This window comes from Scyliorhinus canicula, chromosome 15, assembly GCF_902713615.1.
Source record: "Scyliorhinus canicula chromosome 15, sScyCan1.1, whole genome shotgun sequence".
Taxonomy (NCBI): domain Eukaryota; kingdom Metazoa; phylum Chordata; class Chondrichthyes; order Carcharhiniformes; family Scyliorhinidae; genus Scyliorhinus; species Scyliorhinus canicula.
In genome coordinates, this window is record NC_052160.1 from 134,248,550 (window position 1) to 134,271,331 (window position 22,782).

A 22,782-nucleotide genomic window follows, 5' to 3' on the forward strand; every position below is an offset into this window, starting at 1 on the left:
CAAGTACTCTCTCTCTCCTCTGTGTTTTCTTCACATGAGTGCTGTATTCCTGAATCTGCAAAGAACCCTGAATGAATGAATCTCCAGGAAAGCTATTATCGGCTACAAATAAAGACCAGGGGCCTCTCTCTCCACAGAAAACCTGTGAGTGTTGCATTTCTGAAACTGCAGAGACCTGAATTAATCTACAGTAAAAATCCTCGAACTGAAAGCAAAGTTTGAACAAGAGAGAGGTTCTAAAAAACACCATCTGAAAGAAAGATCTTTTTTCCTTTCACTTACTTTTTTTTTAACCCCTTTCCTCCCCCTTTTGTGTCTGTGTGTGTGTGTGTGTGTGTATAGAGGGTGGGGGGGGGGGGGGCAAGGGAAAGTAGGGAATTAAGAATTAGACCAGTCAACCAGTTGTATTTGCTGCCTATTTCATTACAGTTCTTATTATTAATAAAAAGTAATAGTGTTTATATTTACAAACCTGGTGACTGTAATTTTGGGCCCGCCAAGGGCTAAAGATATTGGGTATTTTTCTAAGAATTATTGGTTAATTCACTTGTGTTGTGACTCCGGGTCGAGTGGGGCTTGAACTGACTGACTGAAAGCTAGCTCAGGGTGACGTCACGCATTAGACAGAAATAAATCTTATGCTAATCTACAAACCATGCTGTGGAAATTAATTGGACAGATACATTCACAGGAGTCAATATTAATTAATGAAGGAAATCACAAAGTACCATCAAACAGCAGGGTGAAATATCAACCACCACCATGGGCCAGATTCTCAAATTCTCAGGTTAAGTGCAGAGGGATCACGGTGCCAGCAGCCACGGTGGGCAAAATGACCGGCCTCCACAATTTGCCGGGTCTGTGGCCGTGCATGCGCACAGCGGCGGCCTGCAGTGGTCGCGCCGTACAACATGGCGCCGGCCGTGCATGGACCAGACCTGCCAGATAGTGCTCCCCCGGCACACCCCCTTGCCAGCCCTGGAAATTCCCCTGGAGCCCCCCCCCCCCCCCCCCCCCCACCCCTCCCCGGCAAGCACCATGGCTCCCGCCCGACTGTGGCAATGCTGCTCACAGTCCGGCAGCTGCCACACCGGGTTCCTGCATGGCTGGCACCACACGGCAACCGCGTGGTCGTGAACTCAGCCCACCGGGGGGGGCGGAACATTGGGGGAGGGTCTTCAGGTGACGTCCTGAGGCCGTCCTAACGGCACGCGCTGCGATGGTGCCGTTTCTGTGGGGGCGGAGCTTGCGAAATCTGCGTGAAACAGGCGCCGCCCCCAATTCCGTCGCAAAAATGGATCACCGATTACGAAATCGGGAAACGGAGAATCGCGCCCAAGTCTTCTGTCTCAGTGAGAGTTTGCCTCTTCATGACTCTGGGCAGATAGGCTTTGCGGTTTTAGATTGCATCGGTGAACGTTTGAAACATGTTTTAAATGAAACCCATGTTTGACGGCAGCAAAGCAGTGACTCAATGGGTACCGTCTGTCAATGCCTGAAAGTCGCAGGTTATGACTCCACCTCACCGACTCAAGAATATAATCCATTTCAAAACTCCCAACGCAGTATTGAGGGAGCGCTACTCTGAGGGGATCGGCTAGCTCAGTTAGTTGGTCGGCTGGTTCATGATGCGGACAATGGCAACAGCACGGGTTCAATTCCCGTTATTCATGAAGGCCCCCCCTTCTCAACCTTGCCCCTTGTCTGAGGTGTGGTGACCCTCGGGTGAAATCACGACCAGTCTGCTCTCAAAGGGAAGAACAGCCTTTGGGTCTGCGGTGAAATGTTACTCTATGTCTAACAAATGAAACTCAGAGCATTGTTGAAAGACGGGAAAGGGAGTTCTCCTTCGAGGTATTCTTCATCAATATACATCCCTCAACCAAATTGTATAATTGATCTGTTTTTATCATTGTTTGGTAGCTAGATGTTGGCATTATCCAGATCTAATCTCCGTGTACACGTAACCAAGCGTGGATTAATAAATAAACCATCTTATCCAGAATGCTGGTGTGTCTTTTGCTCTCTGTACTGAGTTGAGCCACAGGGAAGAATCCCACGTGGAAGCTGACTCAACACACTGGTCTTGAAACCCCTCCTGCACACTGTCCATGTCAGCAGTGGCCCCATCCGGAGTGTGAACAGTCCCATTAAACACCCTGATTCAGAATTCTCTGTACAAATATTCCAACAGCGTCACTCTCTCCCTATCCAACTAACCAGCAAAATGTGCTGGCGGGTGAAGCGACCCTCTGGGAAATCAGGTGTGTCCTCGCCAATGTTCTGATGTCATTGTCCCATCTCCTTGGTTCCTGTGAGTATTTCAAAGAGTCCGTGTCCTTCTCGGTGGGGAGGGTCTGATCCTACATGCAAACACGTAAAGCAGTGAAAAGTTCTGAAACAATAAATGACTGGCTACTTTCCCAGAATCGGTGTCACCGTGCAGAATGAGGCCATTCAGCCCATCGTCTCCACCCCACCCTTTCGAATGAGCAATTCCCTTACTGCAATTCTCCAGTCATCCTCCTCGTCACCCTGTTCATTCTTCATTTTCGGAAGACAGAGCCCAATTTCTTTCTCAAACCTGCCCCTACCGCACTCTCAGGCAGCGCTGACCCTGAGATCTAAATCGGCCAGGATCTCACTGTCTGGTAGAACAGACTCGAGGGACCCGATGGCCTATTTCTGTTCCTCTTCTATTATCAAGGCATCCTCAGATTGTGGAAAACACGGGTTGATCCTGAGGTGGGCACATCGCTCCACTGTACCTGGGGTGGGTCGTACAATCGGACCAGTTTGTGCCAAAGGGGCTGGGACACAGGTTCACATTACCTCCAGTTCAGCAATGACAAGCTCCCAAATGAAAGCTGCCCTTGCCCAAAAGTGCATCATGAATGGGTCATTACCCGTCTGGAGATCAAATAAGCAGCACACTTTATAGAGCAAGCATGGGTACTCTTACAGGGATGGGCTCCTGATGGCCAGAAAGCTCGCTCCTCCGGAGAGGCCGATTATTCAGAGAGAGCACGATTGCCAGAAACTGCAGAGTGTGGTGAACGCAGCCCAACGCATCACACAAGCTTGCCACCCTCTCATTGATTCTGTCTACACCTCCCGCTGCCTCAGGAAGGCAGACAGCATTGTCAAAGACCCTTCGCACCCAGGATTTACCCTCTTCCAGACCCTTCCATCAGACAGAAGGTACAGAAGTCTGAAGACCCGCACATCCAGACTTAGGAACAGCTTCTTCGCCACAGCTGCAAGACTCCTCAACGACTCCCCCTTGAACTGATCAGTTCCCTATAAGGCACTATTCACGACGCCCTATGTTGCTCTTGTTTATGTCGTATTTGTTATTTTGCCCTTGTTACATACAATAACTAATTATTTATTTGTCGATGTACCCTTTCGCATTCACTGTAACTATCTACTATTTTTTTTAGTCTACTGTGTACGGACTGTGTCATTTCCGTGGCCGCAGAAAAATTATTTTCACTGTACTTCGGTACACGTGATAATCAATAAATCAAATCAAATCACAAAGCACATGTTCAGAGATGCTGAAGAGCCAGTTCAAGTGTCCATTCCTTACATACAAGTCTACAACCGACAGCGAGGTGTCACTCAAGAGGGTCTCAGCACTGCTCCCAAGGCTCGGATTTATTACCCAGCCCGAGTTTCCCTGGAAGCTGGTGCTGAATTTTCTCACTGAATCGCTGAATTACTCAAGCGGTTTCCTTTGGTAGAGTTGCTTGCTCGGCTATTTCAGAGGGCACTTAGCAGTCAGCACATTAATGTGGGACTGGTGTCACATATAGTCCAGAGCGGGTGAGAGCGTTCCCATTCGTGAACGTGTTTGATTTGTAACCGATGATCCAGCACTGCCAGGGCCACTTTCACTGATACCAGCTTCTTCGTTTCAGCTTTTTTTTAATCAAATAAATGGCATCACATTCTTGAACTGCCCTGGTGGGACTTGAACTCTTGTTCTTTGGATTTTTTGTCTGATTCAGGGTTACCAGCTCTGCCTGGATGAATTCCTGGAGGTTTCATCACTCCCCCGACCTTCCTGCGCAGATAAACAGTCCTTTGTTTCTAAAGAAACATCTCCAATAGTTTTGTAACTAATGGACAAAAGTGTTTGAAGGAAACAATAATAAACTTTTTTGCAAAAAAATACCCCCATTATGTCCCCCCCCCCCCCCCCCCCCCCCCCCCCCCCTCCAAGCAGTGCCCGGAAAGTGAATCTGTAATTGCTGGAGGCTCCAGGACATTCCTAGAGGATTGGCCACCCTTGTTCAAACTCCTGGATATTCACACAAGTGAGACTTTGGAGTCCCAATGTTGCTCCGTTTGCCTTCGGACTCAGTTCATTGAGCCTGGGGCATTGCAAACACACACTTGTTACACTCGACCCAAAATATCTTTACTGTCTCTCCAGGCAACCCAGTAGCACCGCCTGCCCCCCCCCCCCCCCCCCCCCCCCACCGCCACGCAAACTCGCTAATGTTGAATTCTGTATTAATGTTTGCATCAGTAAAACACAACCATTCACAAATAGCAGGACTGGTCGCTAAGTTGTACCGTTAGTTTGTCAGCTGTGTGATCTACAGACAGCGCTGGAACAGTTACAATTGAACCTCACAAAAAACACATGACCACCATCCAGGGACCTGCGTAGCAGTTTACATATTTTTCCACCACATTCATCAGCGAAGAAGCCAACTCATGTCACAATCAATGTCGTAAAGGTCAGGTATGTTGTTGCAATGCATTTCTGATCACAGCTGCCACGTCTATCCGCGATACAGTCACGATTATAATAGGCGGCCGCACGGTGGCGCGGTGGTTAGCACTGTTGCTGCACAGCACCAGGAACCCGGGTTCGATTTCCGGCTTGTGTGGTTCCTCCCACGCCCTCTCCAGTGCGACCTGAGCGCTCACCTCAAATATCACCCCTCGGAGGTGAGGTTGTCAGGTTCTTGCTATCACACAGCTGTTTCTCGCACCGGTGCGCAATGGATATATAGTGGGGGGGTGTGGGGGGGGAGTCCCGGCGGAAGAGCTCACTAATCAGATGTTAATATATTTAAATCAGGTTCCTGATTGGTTGGGGGGAAGGGGTGGGGCAGCGTGGAAAATCGGGAAACGTGATCCCGCTGGGGAGAATCGGGTTTTTTTATTCCATTCCCACTGACCGCTAATGCTGGCTCACAGTTCCGCCCCATATCGCACATCCAGGAAACCCTAAACCTCTGCACATTCGACATTCAGACATCAAAACCTGGCACGTTTACAAGTGCCGCGCCTGACAACAGCAAATTGCATTTAACATGTAAATAATCTTTATTGTCACAAGCAGGCTTACATTAACACTGCAATGAAGTTCCTGTGAAAAGCCCCTAGCCGCCACATTCTGGCGCCTGTTCGGGGACACGGAGGGAGAATTCAGAATTCTCAGCTGGTACGGGAATTGAACCAGTGCTGCAGGCCTGGTTCCGCACCACAAACCAGCTGTCTAGCCCACTGAGCTAAACCAGCCCTTTAACTGATGTGAGGCTGCCCAAGGTTTCTGACAAAATAAATGACTCCAAGCCCTAGAAAGGAGACATTAGGACACATGAGCAAAGGTTTTGTCAAAGGGGTAAGTTTTAAGATGCATCATAAAGGGGGAGAGGTAGGTGGTGACGTTTAGGGAGGGAATTTCAGAGCTTCGAGCCGTGACAGCCAAAGTCATGAGCATCAATGGTGGGACAAGAGAAGTGGGGAGTCTGCAGAAGGCCAGAGCTGGAGACGTGGGGAGTTGTCAAGGCATGTCAATGCATTTACATCAGGAAAAATCCTCCTTATTCCGAAAAGTAACAACTCCCTGACACCCACCTCCTCCAGTAGAGGAAACGTAGGACTGGATCAACTGGACCTTGCCTGAAAAAGTTTTAAAACAGTTTAAAGTGTTAAAGTGTTTAACACACTTTAAACTTGCCTTTGAATCAGCTGGAATCAGGGTGCCAAGTTAATCCAACGAAAATCATGTCTCAAGTCATTTTTTCCAAACAGATTCGAGGAAATGATTATCATCCCATGCTGAGAAAGACAAAGAGAACTGCTCCCCCCACACAATGCAGTCCCTGCAGGCTTGACACCGGCTCCAGAAATAATCTCTCTCATTGAGGCAAACAGTATGGAAGGAAAGCCAAGCTGACAGAGCAGAATCATAGTGTGCCGGCACATTGGCATCTCGCACAACGGAATATTAGATTAATATTTCACCTGCCAGCTTGCTTGCACTAATTAGTGAATCTGAGCAAGTGGAGGTGCTGTCCTGCAAACGAACCATCGCCGGCCTAGATCTCCTGCTCCTGCCTGCCGCGGAAAACCATCACGGGCGGGAAGGTACATGTGACACGACCTCGGACGGGGATTTCCAGTCCTCAGGTGGGCGGGACTGGAAAACGCTGCCCACGGCCCCTTCGGCTGGCTGGACATTCCAGTCCCTCCCCCCCCCGAAGTCAATGGACTTGTGTAAGGCTTGCCACACTTCAGGGCTGTAAAGTCCCACCCGAAGTTTACAATAAAGTGATTGATGTGTTTGGAATGTTTCCAATGGGGTTTAATCTCTGTAAAAAAATGCGATTTGGGCTCGGAGTAGCAAGTATCAGCTGTAGTTCAGTTGGCATCACTCTTGCCTTCCAGTCAGAACGGTTGTCCGTTCACGTTGCTTGAGCATAACAGCCTAGGCTGGCACACTGGTGTAGTATTGAGGAAGTGCTGCATTTTCCAGAGTTGTTGGGCTGGATTCTCCATTGCCGGGATTCTCCATTGCGCCGGCAGCGCACCCACGCCCGGGGGATTTCCCAACGGCGCGGGGCTGCCCACAATGGGAAACCCCATTGGCCGGCTGGCAGGACGGCGAATTTACGCTGCCGGCGGGGGAGCGTTGAAGCCCCATGCGGCGGGACAGAGAATCCCACCCATTATCTTCGGAACGAGAATTGGCAATTGTGGTTAAGTGAGCACTTCACAGATGCCAAGTGGATTCCCGTGGGTGCGCGGGCCGCGTACTATGTGGGAGTCATTGCCTGACATCCCAATCTGCGGCAGGCACACCACACCTGCGACATCCAAACACCCCGGGGTTGGGACACAGCTCCAGGGACATATCCATGGCCGGAGGGTGGGTGAGCGCCAAGGAGTGGGGGATGCCTGGAGAGATGGTCAAAGGGTCCGGGGGTCAGTCCGCATTACGGAAGAACCATAATACCTTTGTGAAAAGGTGTTAAATGTGTCGTACAAACCCCACTCCCGATGGTGCCACCCCCCCCCCCCCCCCCCACCCAACCCCTACCTACCCCCTCCCCTGGTGCACTGAGTGATCCTCAATGTACTTTGCCCTCCTAGCTCTATCACTATATCTAGGTGTCTTCCCAGGATACACATCAGAGGTGGAGGCAGCCAGCTGTCTACCTTGTCCTGTGGCCTTCGATGCCTCTGGTGGGAGTCCTCTGGGGGCTCTGGGGTCGGAGGGCCCCCGCCTCACTTGCCAACAACACATGCACAGCTGTGCAGCCTTGTCGCATGTGCTGAACCCGAGACGCGGCCTGATCAGAGGGGTGAAAATCGGGTGGCCACGATCGTCACTCGATGGGAAGGGTCTGGTTTGGCACCCAGCGCCCCCTCCTCCTGGTCGGTGCCCATAGGGCCCTGGGGTTCACCTTAGGACGGAGGGGCAGCTGTTTTGAGCACCGGCTGCCCCTGCATCGTCTGGCTCTGCCAGCTCTGGCGGTTCCCCATGATCTGCACTATCGTGTCAGCGCCCTCGCCGTTGGTACTCAGTGACAGGGCCATGCTCTGCAGCGCCTCGGCAATGCCCACCTGTGACTGGGACAAGCTCCGCAGATCCTTGGCCTTGCCCATCTGAGAGCGGGACATGTCCCGCAGAACCTCATCAAGGTCGGCCTGGTACTAGATAACATCCCCCAGCAAGGTGGACATTCTGCCGAAACCCTCAGCCATGGCCGTCACTGACTGCGTGACATCCTGGACACCTTCAGTCATGGGGCCGACGTTGTGCACCAGGCTCTTCACTGCGACTGCCAGCCTAGCAATGTTGGCCTCAGTGCCCCTCATTCCGGCGACATCTCTTGCACCCCGAGCCTGTGGGACTCCTCCAAGCGGCTATGGACCTGCTGGAGTGATGCCCTCTGAATGTCCCAGCAACTCCCTATTGTCTCCAACAGCTCCGGCTAACTCTGTTCCAGAGACTCAGCATCAGGCCGGGACTCAGCTGGGTCCTGGGATCCAGCAGACCTCCGACTGCTGTCTCGCTTGGGGGATCCTGTCTCCACCTGATGTACATCAGCAGCAGTGTGGTGCTCACCAGGTTGTGCCCCAGAAGCCTGTCCACTAACATGTCCCACTGAGGGGTGTGTATCTGCGCTGGTGGAGGGTGGGGATGACAGCTGTGCCGCGACCACGGTTGCATCCTCGCAGCTCCTCCGAGGTGTTCCCCTGGGGGGCGAAGGTGCCACCCGGGATGGGCCGGTGCCGTTGGCTGGAGGACCTGCAGGAGAATGGTCATGTGGTCAGTGGGAGGGATGGGTCAGGTCAGTAAGGCAGATACGACTGACATTTGACAGGTCCCCCGGGTGGAGCCCGGTGGTTCCTCACCTCTGTGGCGTCGCCAGCCTCTGCGTTGGCGACCGCTCTGTCCTCGTTACACCAGTCACCTCGAGAGCACGCTCCTCGAAGGAGGCGAGGACTCTGATGTCTGGCACCCCAGCGCCAGACTGGGCCCTCTCCTGACAATTGTGGGAGAGCTTTTCCTGAGCGGGCATCATCAGCCACACGTGTGAGTCACAGTGTTGATAGAGGGGGGTGTGAAGGAGGGATTGAGGTGGGAGGGGGTGGAGGGAAGGTTGGGGGTTGCATGGGGAGTTGGGGGGGTGGGGGGTGGAGGCTCCCTTGGGCGGAGTAGGTGGTGTTGGTGCAGACTCACTTGTGCGGCCCGGTGTAGGTCATTGACCTTCTTCCTGCACTGGAGGCCAGTCCTCCTGGTTACACTCCCCGAGCTCGCAGCCACCCCCACCTCGTTCCAGGCAGCACTGGCTGCCTTATGGCACACCCTCCGGGTGCCTCGGGGGAACAGGACACCCCCTCCTGGCGTCCACAACGTCTCAGAGCCTCCCAAGGTCTCCATCGCCAAATGATGGGGCTGGTCTCCTGGGCACCATTGTTGCGAGCTGGCTGGGGTTGGCTGAGCGAGTGCAGCTGAAGTGCTGCTTGCACTTGTTAGCGGGGGGGGGGGCGGCGCTGGCGAGTGTGGTCCCGGCGAATCAGCTGGCGAGCCTTCATTTATAACGAGACAACGTGAGGCCTCATTAAGTGGACCAATTGACGTTGAATAGCCTTGTCGGCCTCGCTGGGCCGAGTGCCGGGAAGCTCGCGGCAATTCCCGCTCACTACCACACTTAGAAATCTTTCCACAGAATCGCACCCACTTCATCTGGTCATGGCCACATAGGGCTTTGGGGGTAAACTAGCTGGAAAAGGAGACTGTTACCATTCTAACGAAAAATGGAACATAAAAAAATTATACTTATGTAGTCACTTTCACAACTTCAGGACCCAAAACGCTTTCCACTCAATGAAATACTTGTTTCAAAGAAGAATTGTCATTGGTTGTCACACAGGAAACCACCATATTTCTATGACTGTAATTAACGGTGACCCCAACCATGAAGATCTTACCAAATATAATGAGATGCCCCCCCCTATCTACTCAAAGAACCCCAACCAATTGTAATTAACAGCCCAGTGCCCTCATATATTAACCAGCACAGTCACAATACTTATTCCAATTAGGCATTCCCTACCAACTCTCATTAACAGCTCCCACCTAGTCAAACAGCCAATTAATAGCATCCGCCACCCACCACCAACCCAGGTCATCATGCCCTGACTCTAACTCGTGTCACATCTTCCACAATTAACAGGAGTACAGCATCCAATTTAAAAGGATATTCAGGTTGATCGAGAGTAACACCTCACTGAAGCCCTGAAGCAGATGCAAACACTTCAAAGTACTTGGCGAACGTCAAACAGCCAAGCTGTACCATATTAATCCGCAGCGTGAAAACTTTCATTCCATTCTATATTTTCAGCACCCGCTTAAAATCTGAACCGTTGCTTGTTTCGGTGAAAGGTAAACGCTTGCTCGTACTTTGAGACAGACAATGGAGTAAACGAGTCTATTATTATTCGTCAACCCCTTTCAAAGCCTTAATGTGTAATTCTATCCCAGGCGAGCATTTATTCTTCACCATGTGCCAGATGTTACATTACTGGTCGATTATTAACATGTTCAGTATTAAAATGAATCTGTGATTCCTTTGTCCAATTGTAGTTCTGGTCTCCATTCTTCTGCACATTGTTAGCTGGGTTTTCTGTGGCTCCTTTCATTTAGATCTGTTTTGCAAAGCTGACAAGCGGACATGTTTATTTGCAGATAAGACGGTATTAATAGTGTAGGAATAAAAGGAGGCCATGTACAGCTAAACAGGAGGCATCAGACAATACCCTGCTACATGGCAACTGATCCTCCGGGCTATATACTTTCTTCTGATTGATTCTCGGGATGTCAGCGCAATAAGGTTGAACGTACGATCAAAAGAATTAAGAGCAGGAGCAGGCCATCCAGCCCCTCGAGCCTGCTCTGCTATTCAATAAGGTCATGGCTGGTCTGCTTGTAAGCTCCCTGCTTACCCCCGATAACCATTCACCTCCTCGCTAATCAAGAATCTATCCACTTCCGCCTTAAAAATATTCAAAGACTCTGCTTCCACAGACTTTTGTGGAAGAGAGTTCCAGAGAGTCACCACCCTCTGAGAGGAAACATTCACCTCATCTCCGTCCTAATTCAGTGACCCCCTTATTTCTGAGCAGTGACCCACTAATTCTAGATTCTCCGACAAGAGGAAACGTCCTCCCCACATCCACCCTGCCGATACCCCACAGGATCTTAATGGTTTTGAGCAAGTCGCCTCTTACACTTCGAAACTCTGGTGGATATTATCCTTACCTCTCCAAACTTTTCCTCAAAAGACAATCAGCCGGGGACAGCACGGTGGCGCAGTGGTTAGCATTGCTACCTCACAGCGCCGAGGTCCCAGGCTCAATCCCGGCTCTGGGTCACTGTCCGTGTGGAGTTTGCACATTCTCCCCATGTTTGCGTGGGTTTCACCCCCACAACACAAAGATGTACAGAGTAGGTGGATCGGCCATGCCCCTTAATTGGAAAAATTAATTGGGTACTCTTAAAAAAAAGTTTAAAAATAAGACAATCAGCCCTTTCCCAGTATTAGTTTAGTAAATCTTTTCTGAATTGCGTCTGATGCATCTTTCCGTAAATCAGGTCACCAAGTCACGGGGCAGGATTCTCCCATTCGGCGGCAGAATGTCCACGCCGTTGAAAACGTGACGGTGTGAACGAGCTGCTGGGAGTACCGATTCTGACCCCTATAGGGGGCCAGCACAACACTGGAGCGGTTCACGGCACTCCAGCCTCCCATCCCGGCGCAAACAGTGCGCCGCAGGATCCACGCATGCGCAGTGGCGCCGGCGCCAAGCCGTGCATGCGCGGTGGCCTCCCTCAACGCGCCGGCCCCGACACAACATGGCATGGGAGTTCAGGGGCTGGTGCGAAAGAAAACAGGCCCGGGCAGCGAGAGGCCGGCCTGCCAATCAGTGGGCCCCGAATGGTGTAAATGTGCTAGAAGTAGTTCAGAGAAGGTTTACTGGACTCAGAGGGCCTGTTTAGCTCAGTTGGCTGCACAGCTGGTTGGTGATGCAGAGAGACGCCAACAGCACGGGCTCACTTCCCGTAACAGCTGAGGTTATTCATGACTTTCTCAACCTTGCCCCTTGCCTGAGGTGTAGTGATCCTCAGGTTAAATCACCCCCAGTCAGCTCTCCCCCTCAAAGGAGAAAGTAGCCTGTGGTCATCTGGAAGTATGGCGATGTTACTTCACCAAATTCGGGCGGGTTGTCTTGTGACGAGAATTTGACGACATGGGTCTGGATTCTCCGATTTTGAGGCTATGTCCCCACGCCGGCGTGGGAACGGTGGCGTTTTACAACAGAAAAAATGGCGTAAAACGGCCACCGATGCTCCGTTTGGCTGGGGGCTAGCATCAAGGCAGCATAGAGCGCCTGGCTCCAGCTGATGATATGTCCCGCAGAATTGCCGGAGAACCACACGGCGGTGGCACGCAGCAGCCGCGCTGTGCGACATGGCGCCGGCCACTCACAGACCCGGCCTGCGAAATAGTGCCCCCCCCCCTTTTGGCCAGACCACCGCCCAACAGTGCCCCCAGCCCCTGACAAAGTGCCCCCCCCCCCCCCTCCCCGTCCGCTGATCGTCCCTCCTCCGACTGTGGAGGCGCTGGAATGAGTCCGCAGCCGGCACGCCGAGTTCCTGACGGGTGAGACCACCCGGGAGTGACGGCGTCGGGAACTCGGCTGGTCGGGGGCAGAGCATCGGGGGCACGGGGGGGGTCAGGCAACATCCTGAGGCCGTCGGTACAGCGTGCGGCGCCGCCGCCCCCGATTTGGTCGTGAACGGGGATTCTTCAGCCGATTGCCGAACGCGGATTCGGCATCAGCGACCGGAGAATCCGTCCCATTAGGTTTGTATTGGCCGGAGTTTAGAAGAGTACGAGGTAATTGACTGAAACCTTTTAGATGTTGAGGGGCATTGACAGGGTGGATGTGGAGAGGATGTTTCCTCTTGTCAGAGAATCGAGAACTAGGGGAGACTGTTTAAAAACAAAGAGTCGCTCATTTAAGACAGAGATGAGGTGAAACTCTTTCTCCCAGAGGGACGCGAGTCTCTGGAACCCTAATCCTCAAAAGGCGGTAGAAGCAGAGTCTGACTATATTGAAGGAGGTGAAAGGTTACCCGGGGGTCGGCAGGAATGTGGGGTTGAGGTTACAATCAGATCAGAGTGATCTTATTAAATGGCAGAGCAGGCTCGAGGAACCTATCCCAGCTCCTAATTCGTATATTCCTATGAACACAGGTGAGGTTACAGAACGTGGCAAAGTACAACAACAACTTACATTAAAATAGATAGTACTGAAACATCTCAAGGGGTGTTGCCAACAAGATTTGACACTGAAACACAAAGGGGTCTCGGGCTGGATGATCAAAAGCTTGGCCAGGGGAGTTGTGTGTAAGGAATGTCTGAAATGAGAGGTGAGAGAGTTGGGAGGTTGAAGGAGGGAATTCCAGAGCTCAGCGATGAGCAGCTGAAGGCATGGCGCCACCAATGGTGGAGCAATGGAGTCCTGGGGATTGGGCAAGAGATGAGGGTTGGAGGAGCGCAGGGGTCCCAGAGGGTTGAACGGCTCAAGGAGGTGACAGAGATAGGGGAGGGCGAGGCCAGGGAAAACAAAGTTGAGAATTTTCAAACTGAGGTACTGCCAGGCTGGGAGCTTGTGTAGGTGCCGGGGTGATGGGTGAACAGGACTTGGTGCAGGTTACAACAAGGGCAGCTGAGCTTTGGATAAGCTCAAGTTGATAGAGGGCAGTAGGTGAGGAGCCAGCCAGTTCAGAACAGTCAGCTCTCAAAGTAAGTAAGTAAAGTCACCATAGTCCAGATGACCATAGGCTGCTTTCCCCTTTGAGGGGGGAGAGCTGACTGGTGGAGATTTAATCCGAGGATCACTCACACCTCAGGCGAGGGGCAAGTATTGAGAAAGTGAGCCTAGACGAATAACCTCAGCCGGTACAGGAATTGAACCCGCACATGTTCCCTCGAGGGTAATAGGAAGGGGTAACAAGCCCAGAAAACCATGGATAACCAGAGACAATCAGGAGATGATGAGAAGGAAAAGGGAGGCTTTTAGCAAGTACAAGGGGAGCAAATCAACGGAGGCATTAGAGGAGCACAGAAAGGGCAAAATGGAGTTTAAGAAAGCAATTTGGAGAGCAAAGAGGGGATATGAGAAATACCTGGCTGGTAAAAGTTGGGAAAATCCCAAGATATAAAAGTGTATCAATGGGGAGACGATAACCAGGGAGAGAGTAGGGACCATGAGGGGCCAATAGGGAAATTTGTGGGTGGAGCCAGAGGACATTGGGAGGGTGTTGAACGAATATTTCATATCTGTCTTCACCCATGACAATGTAGATATGGAACTCGGGGATAGAGAATGTGAGGTTCTTGAGCAAATTGTCACAGGGAGTGAGAAGGTATTGGAGGTGTTGGCAGGTTTAAAAGTGGACAAATCTCCAGGTACAGATGAATTGTGTCCCAGGATGTTGCGGGAAGCGAGGTAGAAGATTGCAGGGGATCTGACCCAACTTTTTAAGTCCTCTCTGGCCTCAGGGGAGATGCTAGAGGACCAGAGAACAGCTAAATCGTTCCACTATTTAAGAAGGGTAGTAGAGATAAGCCAGGGAACTACAGACCAGTGAGTCTCAAGTGAGTGGTAGGGAAACTATTGGAGAAAGTTCTGAAGGAGAGGATCTATTTCCACTTGGAGAGGCAAGGTTTGATCAGGAATAGTCAGCATGGCTCCGTCAGAGGGAAGTCTACATTGTCCTCTTCAGTTTACAGTACTTCCAAGTTTTGTGTTATCTGCAAACTTTGAAATTGTGCCCCACACACCAAGATCTAGATCATTCATATATATCAGAAAAGGCAAGGATCCCAATACTGACCCCTGTGGAACACTACTACAAACCTATCCTCCAGCCCAAAAAATATCCATTAGACTATAAGATACAGGAGTAGGATTAGGCTATTCGACCCTTTGAGTCTGCTCTGTCATTCGATCAGTGTTCCTCATCCCCATTCTCCTGCCTTCTTCCTGTAACTCCTGATCCCCTTATTAATCATGAACCTATCGGATTGGATTGGATTGGATTGGATTTGTTTACTGTCACGTGTACTGAGGTACAGTGAAAAGTATTTTTCTGCAAGCAGCTCAACAGATCATTCAGTACATGGGAAGAAAAGGGAATTAAACAAAATTCAAGAAAATACATGAGAATACATAATAGGGCAACACAAGATATACAATGCAACTGCATAAGCACTGGCATCGGATGAAGCATACAGGGTGTAGTGTTAATGAGGTCAGTCAATAAGAGGGTCATTTAGGAGTCTGGTGACAGTGGGGAAGAAGCTGTTTTTGAGTCTGCTCGTGCGTGTTCTCAGACTTCCGAATCTCCTGCCCGATGGAAGAAGTTGGAAAAGTGAGTAAGCCGGGTGGGAGGGATCCTTGATTATGCTGCCCGCTTTCCCCAGGCAAGAGGTGTAGATGGAGTCCATGGATGGGAGGCAGGTTTGTGTGATGGACTGGGCGGTATTCACGACTCTCTGAAGTTCCTTGCGGTCCTGGGCCGAGCAGTTGCCATACCAGGCTGTGATGCAGCCCGATCGGATGCTTTCTATGGTGCATCTGTAAAAGTTGGTAAGGGTTAAAGTGGACATGCCGAATTTCCTTAGTTTCCTGAGGAAGTACAGGCGCTGTTGTGCTTTCTTGGTGATAGCGTCGACGTGAGTGGACCAGGATAGATTTTTGGTGATGTGCACCCCTAGGAATTTGAAACTGCTCACCATCTCCACCTCGGCTCCGTTGATGCTGACATGACTTAGCCTCCACAGCCTTCTGCAGCAATGAGTTCCACAGATTCACCACCCTCTGGCTGAAGAAATTCCTCCTCCATAAAGATCGTCCCTTCAGACTGTGGCTGTGCCCTCCGATTCTAGTCTTCCCTGCCAGTAGAAACATCTTCTCCACATCCACTCTATCTAGGCCTCTCAGTAGTCAGTAAGTCTCGATGAGATCACCCTTATCCTTCTGAACTCCATACAGTACAGACCCAGCGTCGTCAACCACTCCTCATATAACAAGCCCTTCACTCCGGGGATCATTCTTCTGAACCTCACTGAAGCAGAGAAGATTGAGGGGCGACCTGATCGAGGTGTACAAGATTATGAGGGACATGGACAGGGAGCAGCTGTTTCCCTCAGTTGAAGGGTCAGTCACGAGGTGACACAAGTTCAAGGTGAGGGGCAGGAGGTTTAGGGGGATCTGAGGAATTATTTTTTACCCAGAGGGTGGTGACAGTCTGAAATGCACTGCCTGGGAATGTGGGAGGGTTGCCTCACATCCTTTTAAAAAATACCTTGATGGCACGTCATAACATTGAAGGCTATGTGCCAAATGCTTGCAAATGGGTTTAGGAGCGCAGGTCAGCTGTTTTACGTGCGTTGGCGCAGACTCGATGGGCCGAAGGGCCTCTTCTGTGCTGTATTATTCTGTGATCCTGTGTTGGCCTTGCTCTGCATCTTGAACCAGCTGTTCAGCCAACTGAGCTAGACCGGCCTGGTCAACTCTCAAAGCAACATGGTTGAAGATTTCAGCAGATGAGTTACGGTAGGGGTGGAGATTGGTGACGTTACGTAGATGGACGTTTGCGGTCTTGCTGGGGGGGGGCAGTGATGTGCAGTTGAAAGCTGAGCTCAAGAATTCTCGTCATCACATTCCACAATCTTGTGCCCCCCCCCCCCCCCCCCCCCCCCCCCACTGCCAACTCCCCAGATGTTGGAAACCACCGCAGACAGGCGCGTGCCTCATAAAGAGGCAACGTTTCGTGTCCCGAGATGCAAGTAGGGCCTAGGACAATATTTAACTCTCAGCCACGGCAACTCTAGCGAGGCCAACTGTGTATTTCTGGAGGTTTCACCACATGACTTGCTCCCACTTTCCAGCCATTATCCGGGCAACACATCCATTGTTGTGAGGTAGAGCCTTCCTCCGCCAACTGGAGAACAATAAAGACTCATTAGGGTGATTCCTGATCGTCAGCCAAACAGCCTTCCCCACCCCACCCCGTTTTTAATATTTTTATGCATGGGAAGGGGAAATGTTCAAAGTAAAGCACTAAAAAAAAAGAATTTTTTATATCCTGATGACCTTTTCTGTAGGGGTCGCACGCAGCAATGTCGTGGAGACGGACTTACAATTCCTGAAGACTCCGGGCTAATCCTGGAGGGTTGGCAACCCTGCTCAAATTCCGTCTGGGGCTGAGTGTGCCGGAGATATCCAATAGCAAACGGAAGCGGGGCCCGGGTAGGGAGGTGGTGGTGCTGTTTCGTAGGTTCCTAATGGGCCGGGAAGTGACTTCCTCCATTAACACGTTGCTCAGTGTTCAACCTGCTGGTGCCGAGATGTTTTATGCACTATTTTGACTCGTCACCTCGATTTTTCTTTAAAAGGGGTTAACGGTGTTGAACGTCTTACAGAAGCAGAAATCGCAGCACGTCACCCCCCCACACCAACCCAAGGACAAAACCGAACACTAATCAAAAACAAGGACAAACAGAAACAAAAGGGATACTGTGCGCGCATGAGTCATTCACATTTGAAAATGATGCTGTTGAGAGAGCGCTCAAAGATTGCAAAAGATACAGTCCAACACTCAACCTCCCACCCACAAGTTCTCCCGTAAACACTTGCACCAAACGGGATCCGTGCACCAGTCACAATGAAAATGCCCCACGAAGGCACTCCTCTTATTGTAAGAAGTCTCACGACACCAGGTTAAAGTCCAACAGGTTTGTTTGGGATTGCCAGCTTTCGGAGCAAGGCTCCTTCCTCCGATGAGAATGCCTGATGAAGGAGCTGCGCTCCGAAAGCTAGAGATTCGAAACAAAGCTGCTGGACTTTAACCTGGTGTTGTCCGGATTCTTACTGCGCTCACCCCAGTCCAAAGCCGGCATCTCCACATCATGGCTCTCCCCATTGGCCGCACTGAAAGGTGATTGCACTTTGAAAGGGCCCCCGAGAGGTGCCAGTCACTGGAGGACTATGGGAGGCAGTACGGAGTGGCACAGGCTGGGGGTGAGTGGCGGGGGTGGCTGGGAGTGGGGAGGGGCGGGGGCACCACACTGGAGGACTCTTCGTAATCATCTCCGGCGAAAATTCAGCGCTTGTGGTGACAAGTGCACATTATTTTTGTTTGAGCCCGCCAAATAGTCTCCTTTTTCACACACACACATCGCAGTCATTCTGACACAGCTGCGGTGGGGGAGGGAAGAGACCAGTTTGTGTGGGAGTTCTCCACAGGCACTTCATTCATCTTTTCGGCAGCCAGCATTCCGACGAGTGAGGTGTGTGGGCTTGATTTTTTTTTAAAAAAACAACGCGGATTCTCTATGCCAGCAAAAAGCGGCAACTGGTCTCTCAGCGAAAAACTCAAATCACCTCATTTCCCGCCTTTCGGTTTCGGGGCTTGAGTTGCAAACGGGCACCGCATTCCTGCCAATCACATTCTGCCCCACTCCCACTGACTTCCCTGCCTCTCTCTTCCTCCCTCTACTAGACATCTCTCTCTGTTTATCTCGGTCTGTCTCTCTCTAGGTCTCTCTCTTCCAGCTCGGTGTCTCTTTTTCTATGGCCGGGGTCTTCCCGCACCCCCATGGTGGGTCTTCCCACAGCAGATGCAGCAGGGATTTGATATTGGCGGGACAGGAAAATTCTGTTGGCAGGAAGGGCTGATAAATCCCGCCCTGTGTATCTCTTTCTCCATCACACTCATTTCTTGAAAAATTATTTCACGCGGCATGGGCGTCACTGGCGAGGGAAGCATCCTTGCCCGTCCATAATTGCCCTTGAACTCAATGGCTCGCTCGGCCATTTTAGCGCGCATCTAAGAATGAACCACATTGCTGTGGGTCTGGAGTCACGTGTAGGCCAGATCAGGTCAGGGCGGCAGATTTCCTTCCCCAAAGGATATTAGTGAACCAGATGGGTTTTTACAAAAGTTGATGATGGTCACCATTATTGAGACGAGCCTTCATCAAAGTGATCCCTACTACTTGAATTTAAAATCCACTAGCGCCATGGTGGGGTTTGAAACTCATGTCCTCAAAACATTTGCCTGGGCCTCTGGATTACTAGTCCAGTGACATTACTGCTACTCCACTGATCCCCTTTATTCCTTTTCAAGCAGTTGGGCAGCACGGTAGCACAGTGGTTAGCACGGTTGCTTCACAGCGCCAGGGACCCAGGTTCAATTCACAGCTTGGGTCACTGTCTGTGCGGAGTCTGCACGTTCTCCCCGTGTCTGCGTGGGTTTCCTCCGGGTGCTCCGGTTTCCTCCCACAGTCCAAAGATGTGCAGATGAGGTGGATTGGCTATGCTAAATTGCCCTTAGTGCCCAAAAAGGTGAGGTGGGATTACTGGGTTATGGGGATTGGGTGGAGGTGTGGCGTTTGGGTGGCTGCTCTTTCCAAGGATTGGTGCAGACTCGATGGGCCGAATGGCCTCCTTCTGCACTGTAAATTCTATGTTCTAAGTCCAACAATCAAAGGTAAACAATTTAACCTGGTAGAATGGAACTGATCTCGGGGTTCCAGGTTCGATTCCCGGCTTGGGTCACTGTCGGTGCAGAGTCGGCACGTTCTCCCCGTGTCTGGGTGGGTTTCCTCCGGGTGTTCCGGTTTCCTCCCACAAGTCCCGAAAGGCGTGCTGTTAGGTGAATTGGACATTCTGAATTCTCCCTCTGTGTACCTGAACAGGCGCCGGAATGTGGCGACTAGGGGATTTTCGCAGTAAATTCATTGCAGTGTTAATGTAAGCTTACTTGTGACAATAAAGATTATTATTATTATTATTAGTTAGCCCGTCAAACCTGCTGCATCAGTCAGTAGACCACCACTGATCTGATTGTGGCCTTAACTCTACTCTCCTGCCCCAGCATAACCCTTGATTCATGCAGATCCAAAATCTGTCTCACTCAGCTTTGAATATATTTGATGACCCAACCCCCACTGCTCTCTGAGGACGAGAATTCCAGACACTGATGACCCACTGAGAGCAGTAATTCCTCCTCATCTCCAAAGTATATGAGAGACCCCCTCACTTTTAAACTGCGCACCCCTCCTTTCAGATTCCCCCACGAGGGGAAGCATCCTCGGCATCTACCAGCAGCCTTGACTGGCCAAAACCCCTCAGTCCCCTTCCTCAATTTGGCACTGGAACCGGCGGCCTGACAGGATAGCTGTTCACCCCAGATCGATGGTTCTGGTACAATCTGTCGGTCTAAATTTCTTGTCAGCGGGTTTGCTGACGAAAGGGCCAATTGACGCATTTTGAAAGGATAAAGGAACCAGGGTCATGGAAACAGTCTTGCATTGTGTCAGAGAGATTGACACAGAGAGCAATAAGGTCTTAAATTCAACAGTCTCCTCCTTGGCCCCGAAGTGATGTGCAGTACAGCAATCCTATAAATAGAGCTAGTTCCCAGTCTGCTGATCGCTAATTGAATTCCTCGGGCCCTGGAGAAAGGTCCTTACTGAAGGTTGCCATGGTTTCGCAAATTAAAAATGCCAATGCAGTGACCTATCACCTCCCCCCCCCCCCCCCCCCCCCCGTTCTGTTTAACTTATGAGAAAAAGCAGAGGCATCGGTTTGAAAGTTGGCCATTCATAAAGATAAGTGGACCTCCGATACAGCCTGAGTCACCCTGGGCTGGATTCTCCGATTCTGGAGCTATGTCCCCACGCCAGTGTGGGAACGGTGAAGTTTTATGCCAGGCAAAATAGCGCAAACGGCCGATTCCCCGGTTTGCTGGGGGCTAGCAGGATGGTAGCGTAGAGCACCCGGCGGCAGCTGCCGATATGGCCTGGAGAATTGCCGGGTCCACGGCTGCGCATACCCACGGCAGCGGCCTGCAGCAGCCCGCCGTGCTACAAGGTGGAGGCCGCTCGCGGATCTGGCCCACGAAATAGTGCCCCTCCTTTTGCCGGCTCGCGCGCCCCGGACCACCCCACAGTGCCACCAGCCCAGAATAATGTCCCCCCCCCGCCTGCAGATCGGCCACCACTGAGTCAGCAGCCACCACACCGCGTTCCTGACGGATGAGCCCACAGGTAAGCCATCGGGAACTCAGCCGGTTGGGGGCGGAGCATCGGGGGGTGGGGCTCAGGCAATGTCCTGAGGCTGTCGATAAGTGGCGCGGCGTACTCCTAGAGGACGCCACTTTGGAGGGGTGGAGCATCGCGAAAGCTGTGCCGCCCCCAATTTGGTCGGCATCTTGGGTTCTCCGGCCAATCGCCGAACGTGATTTCAGCGTCGACGACCGGAGAATCCAGCCTAGGCTGTTAGGTAATTTGTACATATTACACTTTGTGGTAATATGTTGTTATTCTTTGCCTTTTGATCCAGAATGGTCTGATGAGTTGATGATAAAGAAACCACCAATCTTTAGATTGAAGCATAACTAATTTATTGAATAAAGATTAATTAAATAAAGTTCACACACACTACTGAGCTATAACTACTATTAAAGTAAGGTTGAATCTGTTGAATTTGTTAAACAATAATCTATGATCTAGTATTAACTAATGATGACCTTGTGTTAACCCTCTCTCTAATCTAAACTACTCCTCGTGCTGTGATCAATACTTCTCCTTCGCTGACTACCCAAGATTTCCTGAGGTCTGATATTTATACTGGGAACTGGTGGTGCCCTCTAGCGTACCTATATACATATCATTACAATTTGGACATTCTGAATTCTCCCTCTGTATACCCGAACAGGCACCGGAATGTGGCGACGAGGGGATTTTCACTGTAACTTCATTGCAGTGTTAATGTAAGCCGACTTGTGACAATAAAGGTGATTTAAAAAATTTTAAAAATTGAATTCAATAAAAATCTGGAATGAAGAGTTTCATGATGACCATGATATCATTGTCGACAGTCATAAAAAAACCATCTGGCCCTTTAGGGAAGGAGAGTTGCCATCCGTATCTGGTGTGGCCTACATGGGACTCCAGGCCTCCAGACCCAGGTGGTTCTGAACTGCCCTCTGAAACGGCCCAGCGAGTCACTCAGTTCAACGGCAATTAGGGATGGGCAATACCCTGGCCCAGCCAACGACAACCACAGAACAAATTGTTAAAAACCCAGCAAGTATGGAGACAGCTCTGATCTTGAATCCTTTAGTGTAGACATATACATAGTCAATACATACAGTTAAACTACTGAAGACTGGCTTCTTTAATCATAGAATTTAGAATCATAGAATTTACAGTGCAGAAGGAGGCCATTCGGCCCATCGGGTCTGCACCCGCTCTTGGAAAGAGCACCCTACCCAAGGTCAACACCTCCACCCTATCCCCATAACCCAGTAACACCACCCAACACTAAGGGCAATTTTGGACATGAAGGGCAATTTATCATGGCCAATCCTCCTAACCTGCACATCTTTGGACTGTGGGAGGCACCCGGAGGAAACCCACGCACACACGGGGAAAACGTGCAGACTCTGTACAGACAGTGACCCAAGCCGGGAATCGAACTTGGGACCCTGGAGTTGTGAAGCAATTGTGCTAACCACAATGCTACCGTGCTACATGGCTCCATGTAATGGCACCAGGGTCTAATATCACCATTAGACCCACCATGTGAAATATAACAGCCTCCGGCAGAGCTCTCACTCCTCCAAACCCCGGAGAATATTAGGGACATCATAGGACAGGCTCGGAATCAACAGGCCTTTGTAGCACTGCTGTCAAAGGAAGTATATGCCTGGGGTAGATGATTGACTTCTCCCAATATTCCGTAGCATATTTACTGATAAAAAGTGAATTGAGATCTGCTGACTCAACATTGACGGAGGAACCATCAGATGCTGCATCAACTCGTTGCACAGCTCAGGAAGCTGCGATCCAAGCAGCCCAGTTTGTGAATGGGGCATAAGTT

General features: G+C 50.9%; 1 protein-coding gene across 1 annotated transcript in view; it reads right to left on the reverse strand.

Annotated features, from left to right (window-relative positions):
• Nucleotides 1-17,188, reverse strand: part of nfasca (neurofascin homolog (chicken) a) — a 245,789-nt gene extending 228,601 nt beyond the window's left edge. Inside the window, exon 1 of the mRNA XM_038819461.1 lies at nucleotides 17,034-17,188. The gene's annotated coding sequence lies outside the window, so the exon portion shown is untranslated. The remainder of the gene's footprint in view (nucleotides 1-17,033) is intronic.
• Nucleotides 17,189-22,782: the final 5,594 nt, after the last annotated feature.